This window comes from Stegodyphus dumicola, chromosome 9 (genome assembly GCF_044657685.1).
Source record: "Stegodyphus dumicola isolate Sdum_Otavi_A_Nest chromosome 9, ASM4465768v1".
Taxonomy (NCBI): Eukaryota; Metazoa; Arthropoda; class Arachnida; order Araneae; family Eresidae; genus Stegodyphus; species Stegodyphus dumicola.
Genome location: NC_140776.1, coordinates 92,416,595 through 92,436,514, shown reverse-complemented (window position 1 = coordinate 92,436,514; position 19,920 = coordinate 92,416,595). Strand labels below are relative to the sequence as shown.

At 32.3% G+C, this 19,920-nt stretch overlaps 1 protein-coding gene across 2 annotated transcripts in view; it reads right to left on the bottom strand.

The window, feature by feature from the left end:
• LOC118188548 (protein eva-1-like) overlaps window positions 1–19,920 on the bottom strand; it is a 596,222-nt gene that overhangs the window by 13,053 nt on the left and 563,249 nt on the right. The window lies entirely within an intron of this gene.

Genomic DNA, 19,920 nt, shown 5'->3' with positions numbered 1-19,920 from the left:
GAGTTTTCATGTTTTCTCCTCCGAGAAGCTTGATATACTCTAAAAGTGACGTTTCACTAAAAATATAGTAAAACATAATTCGTTACTATATGAGTTAGGATGACTGGATCTCGTTCCCTCTCCCTAGTCGTCTTTTAAGCGAGGTTAAATATAATTAACTAAGAAAAGGTTTGATTTGGTATTCGTTTTATTAGATTACGGCAACGCACTCGAGGGCTATCTGCCTTAAGGAAGGAATGCCTTCGTGGAGGACTTTCTAAGGAAAACCGACTCGTATACACGTTACACATGGGGAAAACCACGAAAACGCCCTTCGGCCAGCCCGTTCGCGGGATTCGAACCTCGGACCGAACTACCAGTGTTCAGCGACGTTACCGCTCGGCCGGTGGTGGGCCTACTAAGAAAAGGAACCGCTCCTGAAACCAAATTCAACTACGAAGGCCGTACTTATTAGACATATTCCTCTGTACTAGATGGGATGTACGACTCGATTGAAAGATGACGCGCGATTGCAACATATAAACGCTGCGCAAATGCAACAACATATAAACACTGCGCAAATGCAACATATAAACACTGCGCGAATGCAACATATAAACGCTGCGCGAATACCACACATAAAAGCTGCGCGAAGCTATTGCCGATTACTCTCCGATCGGGAAGATGGCCTTTTCAACAAACCATGAGGGATTTGAAGTTCCGAACCGACGTCAAGTAATTACCTAACGCTCAACCCACTTGGATATGTGTTCAGTAGTATATGTGTCAGTTCGTTTCTATCAACTTCAGGACAAGGACTTCTCCTTTTGCATTAAGGGAGGAGAAGAAAGTATAAAGAATTTTCGCCTTCTCCAATGCACTGAAAATGATATCACGTTTGGCTAGCAATTAAAAGATCCAAATTTCGAATACCATCAAGGACACAGCTGATTGTTTTCGTTTTCGGCTCGGAAAAGAATAATTTTCTGTCCAAAGCCATATTCAGATTTTCATGATAGTATCAAAACAGCGCATTTATATTATACTTAATATTCAGAATTTCATCCTCGGTCATTCAAATTAAAGGTTAGAAGTTACTTTTCTTTCTATTTTAAATTATAGGAAGATAAAATATGGTCTCTCGATTTCCAAGTGACATTAGGAATCAATCATTCGGACAAAATCTGATGAAAAAAGACAATTGTAAGAATTTTGAATCACCATGTTTGAATTCATCAGCAGGGATTTAAACAGTAAATTTCACTTTTAGAGATAAACTGGTTTTGAGTGTAAAGCCTTTATTTCTTTCACACTGTTGTATTTACATGTTTTAAAAAAAATAAAATTCTTTCCCTTAAATTTGTGATCGACTGAAATATTTAAAACCATCTGATGCAAATGACTGAAAATTTGCGGCAGCTAAACGTAATAGTACAATCTTACAATTAAGAAACTGATTCGAAAACACTTAATTCGCATAACTAATTCATAAACGTATTCAAATGCATTTCGATACGTTTAGTGCTTGTCGATTTTTTAGCGCTGGTTTAAGTTTTCAAAAACGAAGTGCTGTCATCGTATAGATTTTAATTTTTGTCATTATAGTGTTAAGATAGAGGAATTCAAATGTTGGATAGCATAAAAACCCTTAATAGTGTTAAAATTAATTATGCATTGGCATGACTTTTGCTTTTTTTCTCAAAAGCACAAGAATTCTTTACAACGGAGTTAGATAATCAAATAAATAATCAAAACATTCATAGCGATAACACATTTCTTTAAAAAATTAAATTTCGTAAAACTTTAATGTTATTTACACCATGAATACGATTATAATTTTTTAGTATTCAGTGTAATATAAAAGTACAATAAAAGTATGATCATAACTAAAGCCACTAAAAGTTTAAAAATCTAAATTTAATTAAAAACATTTGCTTTACAATATGCATATGAAACAAAGCATTTTACAAAATAATAAAAAACGGATTATCCCATTTTCTCTTGTTTACATTTTTATGTCATTAATTCATATTTTATTCATTGTTACCTCTTTCGATGTGATTCGAATCGTAAAAAAATGGTGAAATTAAAAACGAGTTTCGTAAAATTATTTGAAAAAAAATTACTTCAAAAATATTAATGTTTATTAAAAAATAATGACATTCATAAAACCGAAAATTTAAATGAGTGTAATTTTAAATTCTAAATATTTTTAAAATTTGCAAACTTTACTTATATATATAAATACTTAGAAATACGGGGAAAAGTCCGTTCAACATCAGTATTGTAATAATTGTAAGAAATGAAAACATTTTTTTTATAAATGAAAACATTTTTTTATAAATTTCGCAGCTACATGGTTTAATGCAAAATTCATGTATCAAGGACAGTCCACCAGCGGCTAAGTGGCAAAAGTCACCGAATACGGGTAGTTTAGTCCGGGGTTCTAATCCCGGAGAACAGCCTAGCTGTATAGGCGTCTTCGTGGTTTCTCCCTGTGTAACGCGAATATCAACCAATTTTCCTTAGAAACTCTTCTCCGAAGGTATCCCTTCTCTTGTATAAATAGCGCTAATGTGCTTTGACGTAATTGAAAATTTAATATAACTACAAATTAAGATACACTCGTAACAGAAAGAACGAAAAATAAAAATCTAAAAGCCGTTTACAACAATATATCATTACAATTTAACTAGGGAAAAACACACTTCAGTTTCCTACCGAGGAAGAGATGCCTTGATGGAGAACTTTTTTAAGTTAAAACGCTTTATGTTGCCTTCATGAGGATATAATTAAATAGACAGATCTTTAAAAAAATCTCTCCGTGCATTTCTAGAGCTAAATGATAAAAATTTCTCTTTCAAGCACAAATTGTTATTAAAAGCGCTTCTTCAGTGAAACAAAGAAATTAATAAGAGGGACTGTCAGTTAGTCTTCATTAATTTCTTTGCTCAATTTTATGTTATTCCAGCTAATAAGATAAGCAATTAATACATTAATATGATAAACAATCAGTGCCGAATATTGTTCCTAATTTTGTGTCGTATTGAAAATAATTAAAAAATGACAATAGCATTCATTAAGAACTAAATCAATACACAAAGTTCTGTCAATTCTTTTTTCAGCATTTACAAATGAACTTTTCCTACTTATTTCTATTTTCCGTAAAAGATGGCACTAATTATATGTTTAATACTTCGTGAAGTCTTTTGAACTAATACATAATTTCTCTTTTGAATTTCATTCGGTTTTGTATATAAAGTAATGAGAAACTTTTTTTAAAAGAATTACTAAAGTCTATTTTGGCAGTACACCGTCTACATCTACAGTTGATATTTTCTTTGCAATAAACTCTACAGAAATACTTGTAAGTCTTATAGAACAGTAGTAATTTTACAGAGTGATATAAGTACCGTATTTGAGTAAGTCAAAGACAGTCAAGCGCACTGAGTTGCTCATGCTGAAATATAAAAATATCACGCTCTAGCAATTTAAAAGAATGTGAGGTGGGCAGGAATGCATGCACATATTCTTTCGGGTGCTTTGGCCTTTATCCGACCTCGTTTGGGTGCCTTTTTTAAATATAGTTTTTCTTTTAACTATAAACTTATTAATTTGAAGATAAACATGCGTGAAAACAGCTTAAAAAGCAATAATAAGTAGTTTTAATTTTGAAAAATAATAGAAAAAGAATAACTTTTGCCTTTACGGCAACAACCATGGTGAATGATGTATACATAAATATACAGTTTTTTAAATTTGTATTTAAGTTTACACTTGTTTTGTATGCAGTGAAGTAAAACAATTAAGAAATATTCACACATTCTTGAGATATGTAAAAATGTTATTGTATATTTTGCTGTTATTGCCTTCAAAATCTAAAACTAAAAAGTAGTAATTCAACTACACCGTGATCAGATTATAAGAAATATACAGGGTGTCCATAAGTAAACTTGAAATTTGCGAACAGTCTGTAGCAAAAATTATGCAGCAGAATTGCATTAAAATTCGGTAATGGCAGAATGAAATGATGGGAAGTTTATTGAGTAAAAAAAAGAGTTTCAAAAACCACAACTAGATGGCGCTGTGCAATGTAAACTATCGGCATATGCTAATGCCGTAACCACAGTAATCCTGTGTGCGCACAGCAACCCTATAAAGATGTGAAAGGCGAATCGCAGTCATACTCGTTTTGTAAACGAGTAATGTAAAAAAAATAAGGAAGATGACGTTGATGCTCCAGAAACATGCTTTACTGATGAAATTGTTTTACCAAAATGGAGACTCTGCTACCGAAGCTTTGCGGAAATTTCGGTCTTTAAAAGGCGGTTATAGAAAGGTCCGCTCATTAGTCAAGGACTAACAAACATGATTAGGAAATTTGAAGCAACAGGAACATTGGGGATTCAGCCAGGATGTGGACGAAAGTGTGTTGCAGCACAAGTAGTGGATGATGTAGCTACGCAAATGGAGGAACACAGATCACAAATCATCGGCAGCACTAGTGTTCGCATCTGTTGCAGCATCTGTTGATCAACCTCGTTCCACAGTTCATAAGATTCTTCAAAATGTCTTACGCTACTATCCCTATAAACTGTCGCTAGTGCAGCAGATCTTACCATCTGATCTGGATAGTCGACTAACTTTTGCGTGGCGGTTTCTCGCGCGAGTTGAGCTCCAGGATGAATGGCCATGGAACATTTTGGGGACCGACGAAGCTCACTTTCATATGGAAAGTGCGGTTAACACGCTCAATTGTCGTATATGTATGTGGGAAAAGTCATTTAATTTTATTTATAAAATTCTGTTATAACTGTTACAATTGGCAATATTTACAAAAAATAGCAATTTTTCAGAAAACAAGTTTATAGTTTTAATATAACAGTTACGTAGTGTGAGAAACGTTTCTGACATTTCAAACCTATTAAATCGTCTACGTATAAACATTCGTTCAATAGTTTAACTGCTTTCTGATTTATTTCTTTAAAGGTATTTATGTGATGTTTGATAGTAGCGGCAAGCAAAAATGGGCTGGATGTAGCTCCAAACAAAACGCGAGTCATCCTAAGTATTTTCGTGTTAGGTTTCCCATCCTTATCTGTAAGGTTATTTGCCCACAAAAATCTTACAGCATCCCTATCTTCAGGTGACAGAGAAATCTGAAGAAAGGCTTGTTCAATGTCGGCAGTAAACGCTATGCTAATGTGTACGAAATTGTATTAATATCTCCAAAAATGGTGGATTTAAATTAGGACCGGAATACAGACAATCGTTTAAAGAGTATTCATTTTTCGAATGGCTGGATGCATCAAATACAACTCTCACGGGTTTGTCAGGTCGGATAACTGGCTGGTGAGGCATGTAATAATTTCTTCCTGTTTCTTCAGAACTTGGATCAATTACCTCAGCTACACCCATTTTTAACTGCTGTTCTATAACTGAGTGATACTGCTGATGAAGCAGTGGATCATTTCTTAACCTTTTAACCAGTTTATTAAAGCGAACTTCTGCATTTACGTAATTCGTTTTTAATTCAGACGAATGTTCATTCCAAGGGAGTTTAACCTCATATCGCGTTTCTTTAAATTTGATAGTTCTGTTAAAATTCTCCAAAATGTCATTATCTTTTTTACTAATTTCCTTCCCTTGTTCAATTCACAATGTTTCTAATTCCCAAAACTGCTTTAACTGTGTTGAGACCAATTTGTTGACAACAATAATGTCCATGTTTAACAATTTACCGTTAAAATCAGTTCGGCCTTGAAGGCACCATCCAAATATTGTTTCGGAAGCTATAAGTTTATTTTTAAAACGTTTAAGTCTACCAGTTATTACTTCATGATAGTAATCTGCTCCGATCAAAACAGAAATATTTTTGTCACAGAATTGACAAGAATCAGCTAATTGTAGTCCTATTATCTCTTTGTTAATTTTGGAAACTGGGATATCAGGGAAAGGTAAATTAGTTGCACATATTTGGCTAGATTCTAAAGCTTCAATTTCTATATTTAGGGATGGTTTACTTCTATTTTCTAGTTTAACTTTCACAACATTGTAAGTTTGTTCTGTTGCCTGGCTAACCCCAAAGGCAAATACAAAGTCTCCTTTCGAATAACAGGTAATTTACACTTCTCTGAAAAGTTCCGAATTATAAAACTTCTCATCGATCCATTGTCCAATAGAATACGAACTGGTTCTAAATTATCCTTCTCAGAAAATGGATGTATCATCACAGTACACGTTTGTAGCAATGTACTGCGGAAAGTTTCGGTTTTTAATTGACTAATCTGAACATCTTCTTTACTAAATGGAATTGTCGACACGACCTTTTTTTTCTCCGATTTGGTTTCGAGTTGGAAACAAATAGACCTATTGTGTTTTTTATTATATATTTCGCACATTTTTCTTTCCTTACACTGCTTAATTTTATGCTGATATTTAAGACACATAAAACATCGGGCTTGAGATTTTAAAATATTTCTTTTCTCCTCCATGGTTCTAATTTCGCAGCGTTCCGAATCGTGTAGTTCGTCACAATATATGCATTTACTGCTAGCGACTGGAGCAACATATTCATACAGTGTCTCAAAAAAGTGATGGGACACTTGTGCTTTACAAAAGGAAACTGCAATAAAATAAATTTAAAAAACATGTAAACTTTTTGGTGGGCGTGTTTCATACTTAAATTTAGTAACAATTATTACATAACATACATTTTCTCAAAATATTAAAATATTAATTTAATAAAAATAAAATTGTTTAGAACGGAGCAAAAAATGGCTCACTTAAGTGATGGGACACTACGTACTATGCAACAAAAATCGTCTGAAGTAAGCAATAAAAATATCTTTTGGGGAATTTATTTTTACTCAAAAGCAATTGCCAATAATTTATAAAATCGTCTGCAGTATTTCTCTCCAGTTTGTTTTGGAATTTTTGTGTTTTTTAGCTCTGTGCAGCCATGAATGCTAAACGAAAAGAAACTTTGCCTGGAATTCGAAAATTAGTTATTAATTTGCATATTGAACGTGTAAAATCTATTAGAGAAACAACTGAAACAGTTAACTTCAGTCATTCAACAGTTTTCAATATCATTAAACGATATAAAAAGAATCATATGATTCAGGATAAAAGAAGACTTGGCCGACCATCAAAGCTATCCAATGGAATAAAGCGAATTATCGTTCGAAATATTTAAAAAAATCCAAGAATGAGTGCTCCTAAAACTGCAGCTGATTTAAAAGCATTATATGGAGTAGTTGTTAATTCTGAGACTATTAGAAGAGTAATTCGATCTACTGGATATCACGGTAGAGCAGCCAGGAAAAAATTCTTCGTAAGTGAAAAGAATAGAAAACTCAGACAGGCTTTCGCAAAATCCAACATAAATAAGAATTCTGATTACTGGAATGAAGTTATATTTGCTGATGAGATTAAATTTAATATATTTGATTCTGACGGTAGAATCTTGGTGTGGAGAAAACCCAGAGAAGAATTTCGCAAACAGAACTTGGTGCCAACAGTAAAACATGGTGGAGGAGGAGTTATGGTATGGGGGTGTATGTCGTCCGCTGGAGTTGGTAATCTTGTTTTTATTGACAGTATAATGGATCAGTACAAGTATATTGTCATTTTAAATCAAAATTTGAAATCTTCAGCACGAAAATTGAACCTTCATAACGATTTTAAATTCTACCAGGACAATGACCCCAAGCACAGTGCTTTGAACGTTAGACTCTGGCTGCTGTATAACTGTCCTGAAATAATAAAAACACCTCCACAATCTCCACAATTAAATCCCATAGAGAATATTTGGCAAGAATTGGAATCAAGAATTCGCAAACACACCATTTCTTCAAAACAACAATTAAAATCGGTGCTTCAAGAAGAATGGGGTAAAATCACTCCAGAAATCACAAAAAAATTAGTCGAATCCATCCCAAGAAGATTAAATCATGTTTTAAAAGTAAAAGGAAATCCAACAAAATGTTAAAACCTTTTAAAATGTAAAATTTTTGGATAAATATTTGATGGAAAAGTAAGTGTCCCATCACTTAAGTGAGCCATTTTCTGCACCGTTCTAAACAATTTTATTTTTATTAAATTAATATTTTAATATTTTGAGAAAATGTATGTTATGTAACAATTGTTACTAAATTTAAGTATGAAACACACCCACAAAAAATTTTACATGTTTTTTAAATTTATTTTATTGCAGTTTCCTTTTGTAAAGCACAAGTGTCCCATCACTTTTTTGAGACACTGTACGTTTTAGGCGAACTTCTTTCAAACTGTTTACTGCGCTTGTTGTTTACATTATCGTGAGTGAAGTGGAGACGATCGTTTGATTTATGCCTCCAATTATGAATCATTCCCGCTCGGTGTTTTATTTTTGGTTCTCTACTCTCATTTAACTGTGTAGCTCTTTCGCGGCTTTCTATTTCTTTACGAATAAATTCCATTAATTCGTTAACGTTCCATGTTTGGTCACTGTTTCTACTGCGACTGTATTCTAATGTTATCTCTGATGGAATTAATTTTAACAATATTGGGAAAGTAAACTACCGTAAGTTTCTGATACGACGTTCATTGACTTTAAGCATCTAATTTGAGTTTCACACTGATCATATAAATTCATAAGATTTTCTATATCCCTTACATTTATAACAGGGAAAAGATTTAACAGTTTATTCATGTGAGCATTTATTACCAAATCTTTTCTCTCAAACCTGCTAGTTAACAATTCTATAGCTGAATCGTAGTTCTCATTTGTAAGCAAGAGTCCGGAAATGGCATTATAAGCTACCCCACCTAGTAATGACTTTAAGTAACTGAATTTATTTACTTTCGATAATGAGTCATTGTTATGGATAGCTGCCTCGAATTGACTCCAAAATTCCTGCCAATTGCTAGAATCACCAAAAAATTTAGCGATAATCAATTTTGGAAGGCGAATAATTTTATTATTTTCAAGTTTGGAATCTATAGCGGTTTCATTAGGAATGTTCATACTTTCCTTATCCGAATTTTCGAGTTTGTGTAATTCCCTCAATTTTTTTCTTGCTCTAAATTGCCACAGTTGCATTTTTTTCTTCATATTCTAGAGCGGATGAAACTTCAAGTTCAAATTCATCCTCTGGGACCTTCAAATCCTGTTCTATTTCAGTGTTTAAATCACTGAGTTTTTGCCTTTTCGTTTAATATGTCTAAAGTTTCTTCTATTACATTTATACTAACGTCATTTTTGCTTAATTCTGTCTCAATTTTCTTTAGTACCTTGGACACTGCGGTCCTTAACACTTTGCGTTTCGATTTAAGCTTAGCGACAGGATCTTCCATAATTACACTTTAAAATAGAAAACGTATCCTACCTGTTTTTTGCAGGCTTCGCACACTTCACACCGTGCTAATCCATACTTACGAATCCATTAAATTATGATGACGAAAACTTAGATAATCGCAAAAGATCGCTTAGGGTTCTTCGCCACCTGAGTTAATATTGCACTGTTTTATCTCATTGTAACAGATATGTATACATTACTATCCATGATCATTTGTCCTTTTGCTATGCATCTTAATTGTTATGTATTTTAATTATTATATATTATTGTTACGAATTTGGTATTTAAAAAGCTAATGCTAGTTCAATTATAAATTAAATGCTTTTATTTCTCGCGCAGTGCAGCGCGTGACGAATATTAAGAGAAAGCTAAGCCGGAAAATTGAACATACAAGAGCGCGTGCGTTAAATAAATAAATATCTCTTTTTGATTTCGAGAAAGTGCTGGAAAATTCTAGCGCGTGATTTTAAAATCTTATAAAAGGAGGAAAACATCTCAGTTTGTAGGAGTTGCTTAGTTTGTTGTTGTTTAGAAAACTGCTCTTGTTGATTGTAGCGAATTCGCGGATTAGCGTTCTTTAGCTGTTTTGAATTAACGTTCTATTGGACATTTGAGTAGTTAAAAGATAACTACTGTGAGATATTGTAATACTGCATGCTAATTTGAGAAAATTTAAGCATTTTTGTTGTGATAATAATAAATTTTTGTTCATTTTTCATCGGACTTGTGCATTCATTTAGTAACGAATCCGTACGCACGCAACATTATTATTGTACACTCACAAGTTCATTCAGAAACTGTTTCTTGGCAAATAAGGTATTTCTTTTACGTGTCAATAATTGCTATTCTGTCATCAATTGCTATTTAATCACGGCTATGTTTTTACGCACTTACTCTTTTACTTCAACGGCTGACAGCTCCGGGTGTTATTCTCGCTCGGACTCTTTACGTGTTTTCGTTGTTTATCATACTATGCTGCCCGTGCTGCACATTTTATTATGAACTGTGACTATGTGTTCACTCTTCTAAAGAACTATTCGGAACTCCTACAGAATCGGAAATCGACACTGCATTATTCTGGATTAGCGATCACACGCGGTAACCGTCACAGCGAACCACTCATGTTTGCTAAGCCGACAGTGAATATTCTAAAAAAGTATTATCAGTCAAAGACTAAACTCTCGAAGTTAAATTTTCCACAAAATCAATAGTTTAAATCAATTTCAAAGAGACTAATTTTACAAAACAATAATAATGTAGTGAATTTGTGACTCACTAATATTCGAATTATGAAATTACCTTACATATTTTAGTTCGATTTGAACGTGTTACCGCTGCATGTAATTTCTCTGGTTTTCCTATGCTCTCATGTTTAAACTGAACGCGGTTCAGTTTCCATTCGAAAGTATCAAACAAAGGCACCACTTGGAAGAATATCTTCATGCTATATCTTTTTTAAACAACATATATAAGATCCACAGTTGAAAGCATTAAAGTTTGCAGTTTTTTCTTTATTTAAAACGCAAAGCATGATGATAAATTACTTAAATCAGAGCTAAAAAGAAAAACAAAAAACAAAATATAAGATTGAATGTATTATAGCATTAAAAAACACTTTCTAAAATTATATAAAAAAAAAAAAACCTTCCTTTTCATAAAGCTTGACTTTGTGCATTTGTATGATTTCACATATATTAATTGCAGTTATTTATGAACTAGAATTCCTTTAATATATGCCTCTAAAAATCAACAAAAGCCATTTGCTTTAGATTATTTTTTTTAAGTAACTGCGCACACATCAACGGTAATCAACTTTCAATATTTTTTTTTTCCAATACAGTTACTATAATACATTGTATTTTTGTTTATTTGTTTTACTTTTATGTATTTGTTAATTGTGACTAAAAATGACGAGAAAAGGAAATTGAAAAAATAAAACTTACAAAATTTTATTAAAACATAATATGTTTTCAAAATTTACGAAGCGGAAACATAATTTTAATTTTAATATTTGTAAATTGTCATTTATTGAAGTATGATTACAGAAGTGTACAATTTATTTACATGAAAATCATGAAAACAGGTCCAAAGATATTTAAAATATTTAATCGACTCAAAATCGGCATATATATTACTAAAAGTTAACCATCCTTTTATTAAAAAAAACTAAATATACAGAGGCAATAAGATATAAAACTTGATACTTTTACTTTATATATTACATTTAGCAAGTTCAACAGCCGTGACTAAAAGTCACTTTGCACGATCCAATTTCTTGGTCCAATAAATACTGACATCGAAAGACCTGGATCCTGGTTTTATTTTCCGCGTTTCAGTTAAGCTGGTTTAAAAAGCTCTAGTTTCTTTGGTACAAAATTCCCACTAAAACGATGCAATTTATCAGGTGCACTGTCTTATTATTGCCCACGTTCACAATAAAAATTTTCTATGTATATTTTACTCTTGATTTAATTTTGTATTTAACAGTTTTTGAAAAGAAGTTCTGGCATCAATTTTATCAAACTCATCAGCTATGAACTTAATATATTGCACAAATAACTAATAGAAATAAAAACAGATTATTACGATCATCACGATTATTATAGTGATTAATGTTATTGTGATCAACTGTCTGGGATAGTTCGACAAAGGAGTGGGCACATATGGAATCAAAACGACAATGGAGCTGTTTTTTTATCAAAATACTGGATGTTCGATATCAGATTTTTTCAATGTCCACTTTTTGTGGCATATTTTTTTACACATTGAAATATGCGCAGCATATATCTTACTGAAAAAAATATTTTACCCATTAATAAGTAGAATTTTACATTACCATTTGTGTAACCTATCCAGATATGGATTTTTGACTGTTTCGAAAAAGCTATGCTCAAAGAAGCTCTATTATTTCAGTTTAAGTATGCAAATGTATCGCACATTATACAAGCTGAGGCTCCAGGTTTGGTTTGCTTGGTTTTCGTAATAACGGCAAAACCTCGAGGGCTATCAGACTAAGGGGACGGATGACTTTGGGGAAGACTTTCTAAGAGAAACTGGCTCATATACACGTTACACATTGGAAAACCACGAAAACGCCTTTTCAGCCAGTCTGTTCGTGGGAATCGAACCTCCTAGGGCTCCAGGTCAAAACATCCTAAACGAAAACCTCATGGAGGAAAAAAAAAAAGCATGGGAAAAATGTTGTCGTAGAAAACATCATGGGGGGGGAAGAAAGCAAGAAGAAAACACCGTGGTATAAAACATCACGACATGGAACTTTCTAAATTCGAAATTTTAAGTAAATTTTCACGTAGTAACTTACGGGCACACGAAGATATTAGTAACATTTTTATGTTCTATACTTAAAATTTTAACTAATAATTTTTTTTATTGAAAAAGAGGAAGAAAACCTAAGGCATTAAAAATCTGAAATTGGTAAAAATTAATGCTACATATAGCAGTTAATACAAACTTAAACTTAAATATCTTCCTCTTTCTAATCTTTTTTATGCCACATTTTTTAAAGAAAAATCTACTAATACGTATTTAAAAAAGACTTTAATTAAATAGTTACTTTTAATAGTTAGCAATGATAATAGCAACTATTAGCTAGCAACTATTAGCTGCTATAGTTAGCAACTATTGACTGCTGTACGTTATCATCATGCTCTTTATTTTTAACCATGATGTTTTGTACGATAACGTTTTTAAAAGTAAGAAGTTTATACATCGCTTTTTTCTACCACAATGTTTTAGAACTAATATGCTTTCTCCTTGCTTTCTTTTCTCTCACGATATTTTGTGAGATGATATTTATGCTCTCCTTCCGTTATTTCTTCTGCTATGTTTTTGCCCCGATGGTTTCGGTAGACACCATAAGCTGTATGTCATTTAAAAAAAAATGTAGCACTAAGTTGAATTAATACTACTACACTGCTTTCGAGGAAACAGATTTATCCGAAAAGAAAGTTCAATTTTAACATCCCGGACAAACCAGAATAACGTCGAAGGAAGATTTATACAGAAGAATAATGAACTAAAGTTAATTTGACTTATTTACCTGTCCATGAGTTTTTTGTACATTCGCGTTTGTCATGTAATATTAATTCCCCGTGCAAAGTACGTGTGTGTGAAATAGTTCAGAATGTGACTCAGTATCAGATCGCGAGTGAAGATAGGCTTATAGCTAGTTAAGTGAAAGCAGTTAGAGAAAGGTTAAACGAAATATATGTACCATAAAGAACAAACAGAAAATATCACATTTGAAACTTCCATTTCCTAAATGAATTATCTTCACTTTAATACTTCCATTGCACATCGAGTTTTGAAATAGTAAGCTAAATATATGAGTGCACAAAGATTAAAGAGGTAGAAAATTTACAACCTCGATACCACTGACGCTTAACAAATGTTCCATTCCGTCCCTGTAATCATTCTTCCTTTAACCCACACCTGAAAGACATTCATTCTTGATCTCCAGTATATCAATTTATAGAGGAAAACCGATACACGCAATTCCTACGCCGTCAATACCGGCTGTGATCGGCTTGCCCTTGCATTGCATTTAAACTCTGGGTTCAGAAACGTTTCGTCAGAAATGAAAAGGCCTTCTGTGCACAGCTCGGAAAATCCTTCCTCCGTAAATGTATTTGCATACCAAGAAGAGGTTCTGTGAAGTTCTTGCGCATAAAAGCGGGGGACATAAAAGCGCACAGATGACTGGGAAATAGGGATTCTGAATTTCAGTGAGGAAAATACAAATATTTATGTCGGAAGACGGCGCGGCATTAAATTCCACGGTATAGATATAACCTACTGGGAGTGCAAAATTCCTAAAAGCGTTTTGTGTGTGTATATATATATACATGTATAAATGACGGTGAAGTTCAAAAGAAGTTTAGAAAAAGAAATGTTTACTAAAGATTTAAATATGTTAGGTACACAAATTTTACATATCTTCTTTTTTAAGCCATTACCTAAAACCTGCAATAGGCAACATTGGTTGCCTATTGCAGCGTGTATAATTGTCAAAAAAAAGCTGGTTATAGCGCCTCATTTCACAAATTAAAATTTCTCCATATTTTTATTTTGGACATTGAGATTGATTTTTAAAAATTTAGCATATTTATCAAGCATAATTAACGTTCCAAATAATTATAAAGCTATTGCATGCTTTCAGGGCTGGATATTTTTTTTAGCTTTTCCTATGCTGTAAGGAAATTTGTAACTACTTCTTTTAGAAAAAATTATATTAAATCTGAACTAATAGAAAATTTCAAACAAGCAATTTTCTCTTCAATTTTTATGCTTTTTATTGGTGTAAATAAGTAAAAAATACTAAAATATTTAAAAACGAATTTTCGAAATTTTTGTTTAAATTTTTTAATTGTCTGCTTTTTTAAAATTATAGATGAGTATTATACGTAGCATAATTTCTATAAAGGAATTTTATTTAAGTTATATTTCATAATACATCATAGTGACTTTCCTGTTCTATCAATTTTGTCTACAATGGGCCTTGTGATAAATATTCCTTAGTGAAGCGCTCGAAACGCGAACGTGTATGCGAAAAATTTGAGACACTTTGTCTCAGTAAGAATTCAATGTGTAGAGAAATCATGAAGTAAACCGCAGGTGTGGTGCCATCTGCCGATCAGGGTTTTCTTTTTTATTATTATTATTAAGGTAGCTGATTATGAATATTCAATAAGTGGGCCACGTACGGCCTTCTAAAATAGTCATCTTCTATTTTCTCATAATTCAGTAAATCCGCGAAGTCTGCAGTTAAGGTTTCCTCGGCTTTTTTGTAAAAGCTTTCATTTAATTTATTGAGATGATCTTGAATGTATTCTATTTTCAGGTCGTTGTGGAGGTTCTTATTTCTGAGAAAGTAAGGTGCTCCGGTTATTATCCTTAGAAATTTATTTTGTAAGACTTGGAGTTTCTTGACATCGTTCTTGGTAGCGTTTGCCCACACGAGTGAAGCATATGTAATGATAGGTCTTATAATCGCTGTATAGATTCTTTTCTTTCTTGCCAGATCTAGGCCTGAGTAGTCCGAGAGAAGAAAGTAAAGGTTTCGTATAAGTCCGTATGCTTTGCTTCGGGTGATTCTGATATGAGTGCTCCAGGTAAATGACCTATTGAATGTTACGCCGAGATACTTTGCTGAGTTGACGATCGGTACTTGCTCTCCGAAAAGGTTTACTGAGCCGGTGATGGGGTCTTTAAGCTTGTATTTTCTAATGAGCAGAATCTGCGATTTAGTAGGATTAATGCTGGTTTTCCATGTAGCACACCACTTTTCGATGTCTGGGATTTAATTTGCAGTTTCTGGAGGGTGTGGTTAGGTCTCCGGGATCTTTCAATGAGCGCCATATCATCAACGTAACATGCAAGCATAAAGTTATGATCCTGTGAGAAATTTGGAAAATCATTAACATATATATCAAGTACAAAATTGGGCCTACGATAGAGCTCTGAGCTACACCACCTTGGATAGAACACGGGGAGGAGCAGTAGTCGCCCTGCTTCACTGAGAAAGTGCGTTTTTCAAGAAAGGACTTTAGGATCAGAATTAAATCTCTGGGCAGGCTAAGTTGAATCAATTTGTAAAGAAGTCCTGTATGCCACACGCGGTCAAATGCTTTGGCCACGTCTAGCATAAGGATGGCAATACTTAACTTAATACGGAGAGCAATAAACACTTTTGACTCCTTAAAAATTTTTATACATTTAATTGTACTATTAAAATTGTATTTAACTGTAATAATTAATTTTGCTTGTATTTTATAGTGATTATTTTTTTTAATTTATTTTTAGTTCAGCATAAGATTTTTTTTGTTTACTGTTAATTTAATTTATTAGCCCAAAGGGGCGGTAAACTAGAAAGGCTGTTAGTTTCGAAGCGGCATTTTGCGCTGTTTTACAATAAATGTGCGTGTCTTCTTGCAAATTGTTGTTACCAAATATTATCGCCCTGTATTATATGTAAAGAAATTAAATAATGAAGAATCTGCATGAATACATGTATGTTTCTCGCACTATGACAAAAACGACAGTATCTAGAGCCATCAAATTTTGAATAATGTAATCCTCCACCCGAACATGAGCATCTGGACGGCCGAATTTCGAATTTGTTTTAATCTATTTCATATTTTGTAAAACTTTAATGAATTTTTGATTAAAAAACTCAACGAGTTCAGAGCGAACACTGTACGGAAAATAACAGTTTTATCTCCAGTGCGGAAATTCTAAAAATATGCTGTTTTCAAATGTATGTGGTTTACGGGCGAAGAACATGATATTCAATAAATATAGGTAACACGCAAAACTTTAAAAAAAAAGGTTCTTTTTGGTCGTAATATAAAATCTGTGTGCTTCTATATTTTATTTTTATCTCTTTTCTTTCCCTTCATTAAGCTCAGAAAATTTTGTGCTCCGAAATTTATGAATTATTAAAATAACGAATACACTTTAATGTTAATAATTTAATGATCATATAATCAAATAAATATGATCGTTTCGTAAAAACCTGTTTTATACCTTCTACACGAACATGTCCCAATGTAAACAAACCACTTAGTATTTCCACCTATTTTCATTCTTAGTTTAATGCTAAATGACCAGAACATGAACGTCTACCCAAATTAATTGAAGAAGACTTTAGATTTACACACAAATAGAGTGAACTCAGAATGTAAACAAAGCAACAAAATCACGAAATTACTTTTTGACCGACTTTTCTATCTGAATGAAAGAATACCTACTCTTAATTTAACACTGTATGTAAAAATATCCTAAAAGCAATGAAAATTAATTAAAAAAATAATTAAAAACCAAGTTTAGACAGCCTGAATGTGTAAGCAATATCTAACTCTGATATTCCATAGTTTGGAGAATCACTGCCTGAAAATGTTCATTAATTTTTTTAAAAAAATTATCAGATCTTGTATAATTTTACCTTATTTATTTCAAAGCATCACGTACTATCAATCTTATTTAATTTTACTTTATTTTTAGGCAAAATTAAGTTAATAAATTTTGTGCTTAGAGTTTTTACCGTTTTACCAAAGTAAAGATGTTTGTACAAGAATTACGCGTGAAAACATTGCGCGAAATGCAGTAAAATGTGCTTTAATGAGATATATTAAATCCTATTTGGAAAAAACTGTGGCTTTCATAATCTCATCACTATACAAAGTATCGCATTTAATAATTAAAAAGGGTTATGTGATACAAACGCCATAGGTTTCAGTGTTAAAGTAAACCATATCGTCCCTACTCTTTCTTGACAACATGTCGGTGACGCGCGCCCGCCCACTGGGTTAGTCTATCTCTTATAAGGTCCATGTTCGACATACCGTGACGTCACATGCCAATCGCGTGCTTTCTTCACAGTCAGAATAGGCCTTGTATTATAATATTGTTGCGTGCGTACGGGTTCGTTATGAAATGAATGCACAAGTCCGATGAAAAATGAACAATAATTTATTATTATCACAACAAAAATGCTTAAATTTTCTCAAATTATCATGCAGTATTACAATATCTCACAGTAGTTATCTTTTAACTACTCAAATATCCAATAGAACGTAATTCAAAACAGCTAAAGAACGCTAATCCGCGAATTCGCTACAATCAACAAGAGCAGTTTTCTAAACAACAACAAACTAAGCAACTCCTACAAACTGAGATGTTTTCCTCCTTTTATAAGATTTTAAAATCACGCGCTAGAATTTTCCAGTACTTTCTCGAAATCAAAAAGAGATATTTATTTATTTAATGCACGCGCTCTTGTATTTTCAATTTTCCGGCTTAGCTTTCTTTTAATATTCGTCACGCGCTGCACTGCGCGAGAAATAAAACCATTTAATTTATAACTGAACTAACATTAGCTTTTTAAATACCAAAATCGTAACAATATGTTTAATGTTTGGCAATGTTATTTTTATTTGATATTTTGTAAGATTTTTTATTAACAAATTCTACGATTTGAAAGCGCGTAGTGGCAAAACTTCTCGAAATAAAGCAGATTTTTATCTCTAGCGTGCAAGGTTTGGCACTCTGAAAAATGAGTCCGAAAATTAGCGTTTTTAGGGTTTTTAATTAAGATCTCCGCTAATTAAAGACGTACAAAGATGAAAATGGTCAAAATGGCTTCCTACGAATTTTTGGAATCCGGGAGTACGTCTCTCGAAGCTCAACCCTCCGTCATCCGGAGGAGATAATGCCGCAAACAAACACAGAGATTTTAATACAGAGCGAACAGATTTTAATAGTATAAATTCCTTTATTATATTCTTTTCACATTTATATAGCAGCATTTTAAGTGACATTAAAAATTTCAATTAAATAGTTTTCCACTTTGACTCTCTCTCTATATTTACATACATATACATAAATATATATCATATACAAGAGTTGGGAAATTTTTAATTAAAAGAATATAAATTATTAAAGTTGCGTAGGATGCTGCGAAATTAATTAATTAATCAAGATAAATATTTAAATCAAAATTAAATTCAGAAGATGGTACCTCTAGAAAAGGAAATGCACAAAACAAAAATATAACCATTTCCAAAATGCAAAAACAGGTCAAAACTTTTTATAAAATATAAAGGATATAAAAACTGTAAAAAAATCTGCTGAAAATTCTTTGGCCTTTTTCAAGGAGCAGTCAAAGAATTTTCAACACAGCCAAGTTTCTGAATTATGTCTTTCTAGATGATTTTAAAAATTGGTTACATTTCAAAAATTGTAAAAATTGCAAAATAAAAAGAAAATTTGTTCAAATTAAGACAGTTAAAATGCTTAAACGTATAGAAAAGAAAATTTAAAAAGTATTTTTAAAGTTTTTTTCAGTTAGAAAATAAATTTAGTCTAATATGAATCTATGTTAGTTTTAAATTCAAAAGGTGTGGGGTTTAAATTTTTAAATAAGATCTTTATTGGTAAATAAAAAAAGGTCTATCTCATCTTCGAGAATTGGTTGTACATTACACATATTAACACATTTCTCTGAAGATTACATGAAAGAAGCTATAACAAACGCAATGAGTTACGATTGGCATTAATAAAGTTATTCCTGGACAACCGAGAGCGCATATTCCTCAATTAATATTAATCAGATGATTATAACATTTTTGAAACTGTTAGTGATCCATAGTGTATAAACTCGTCCAAAAAAACTTCAGAATTTTTAGTTGCCAAAATATAAAAACGGTCCTTACCTGAAAATATCAAAAGCCGTGAAAAAATTTCTCGATTTTTATGATATATGTTTAAAGACGAATCTATTTTTGTTTTTCCTTTTACATTTTATTGTTCAAGTTCAGTAAGTACGGAAATGTTTGATGAGATGAAGGATGAAAGCTTTCATAGAAACTCGGACAACAAAATTCTGCTCGATATATTCAAACAGCTCAATCAGAATTGCCCGAAAACGTGAATATTTTGAGTTTAATCTTTTTTTTTAATATTACTAATAGCATAAAAATAACTGAATTATTCCCACACTTAAGTAACATAGCAAGCAGAAAATGCGTTACCACTATTAAATGCGAGTAAAATACTATCCACTTTAGAAATTGGAAAATTA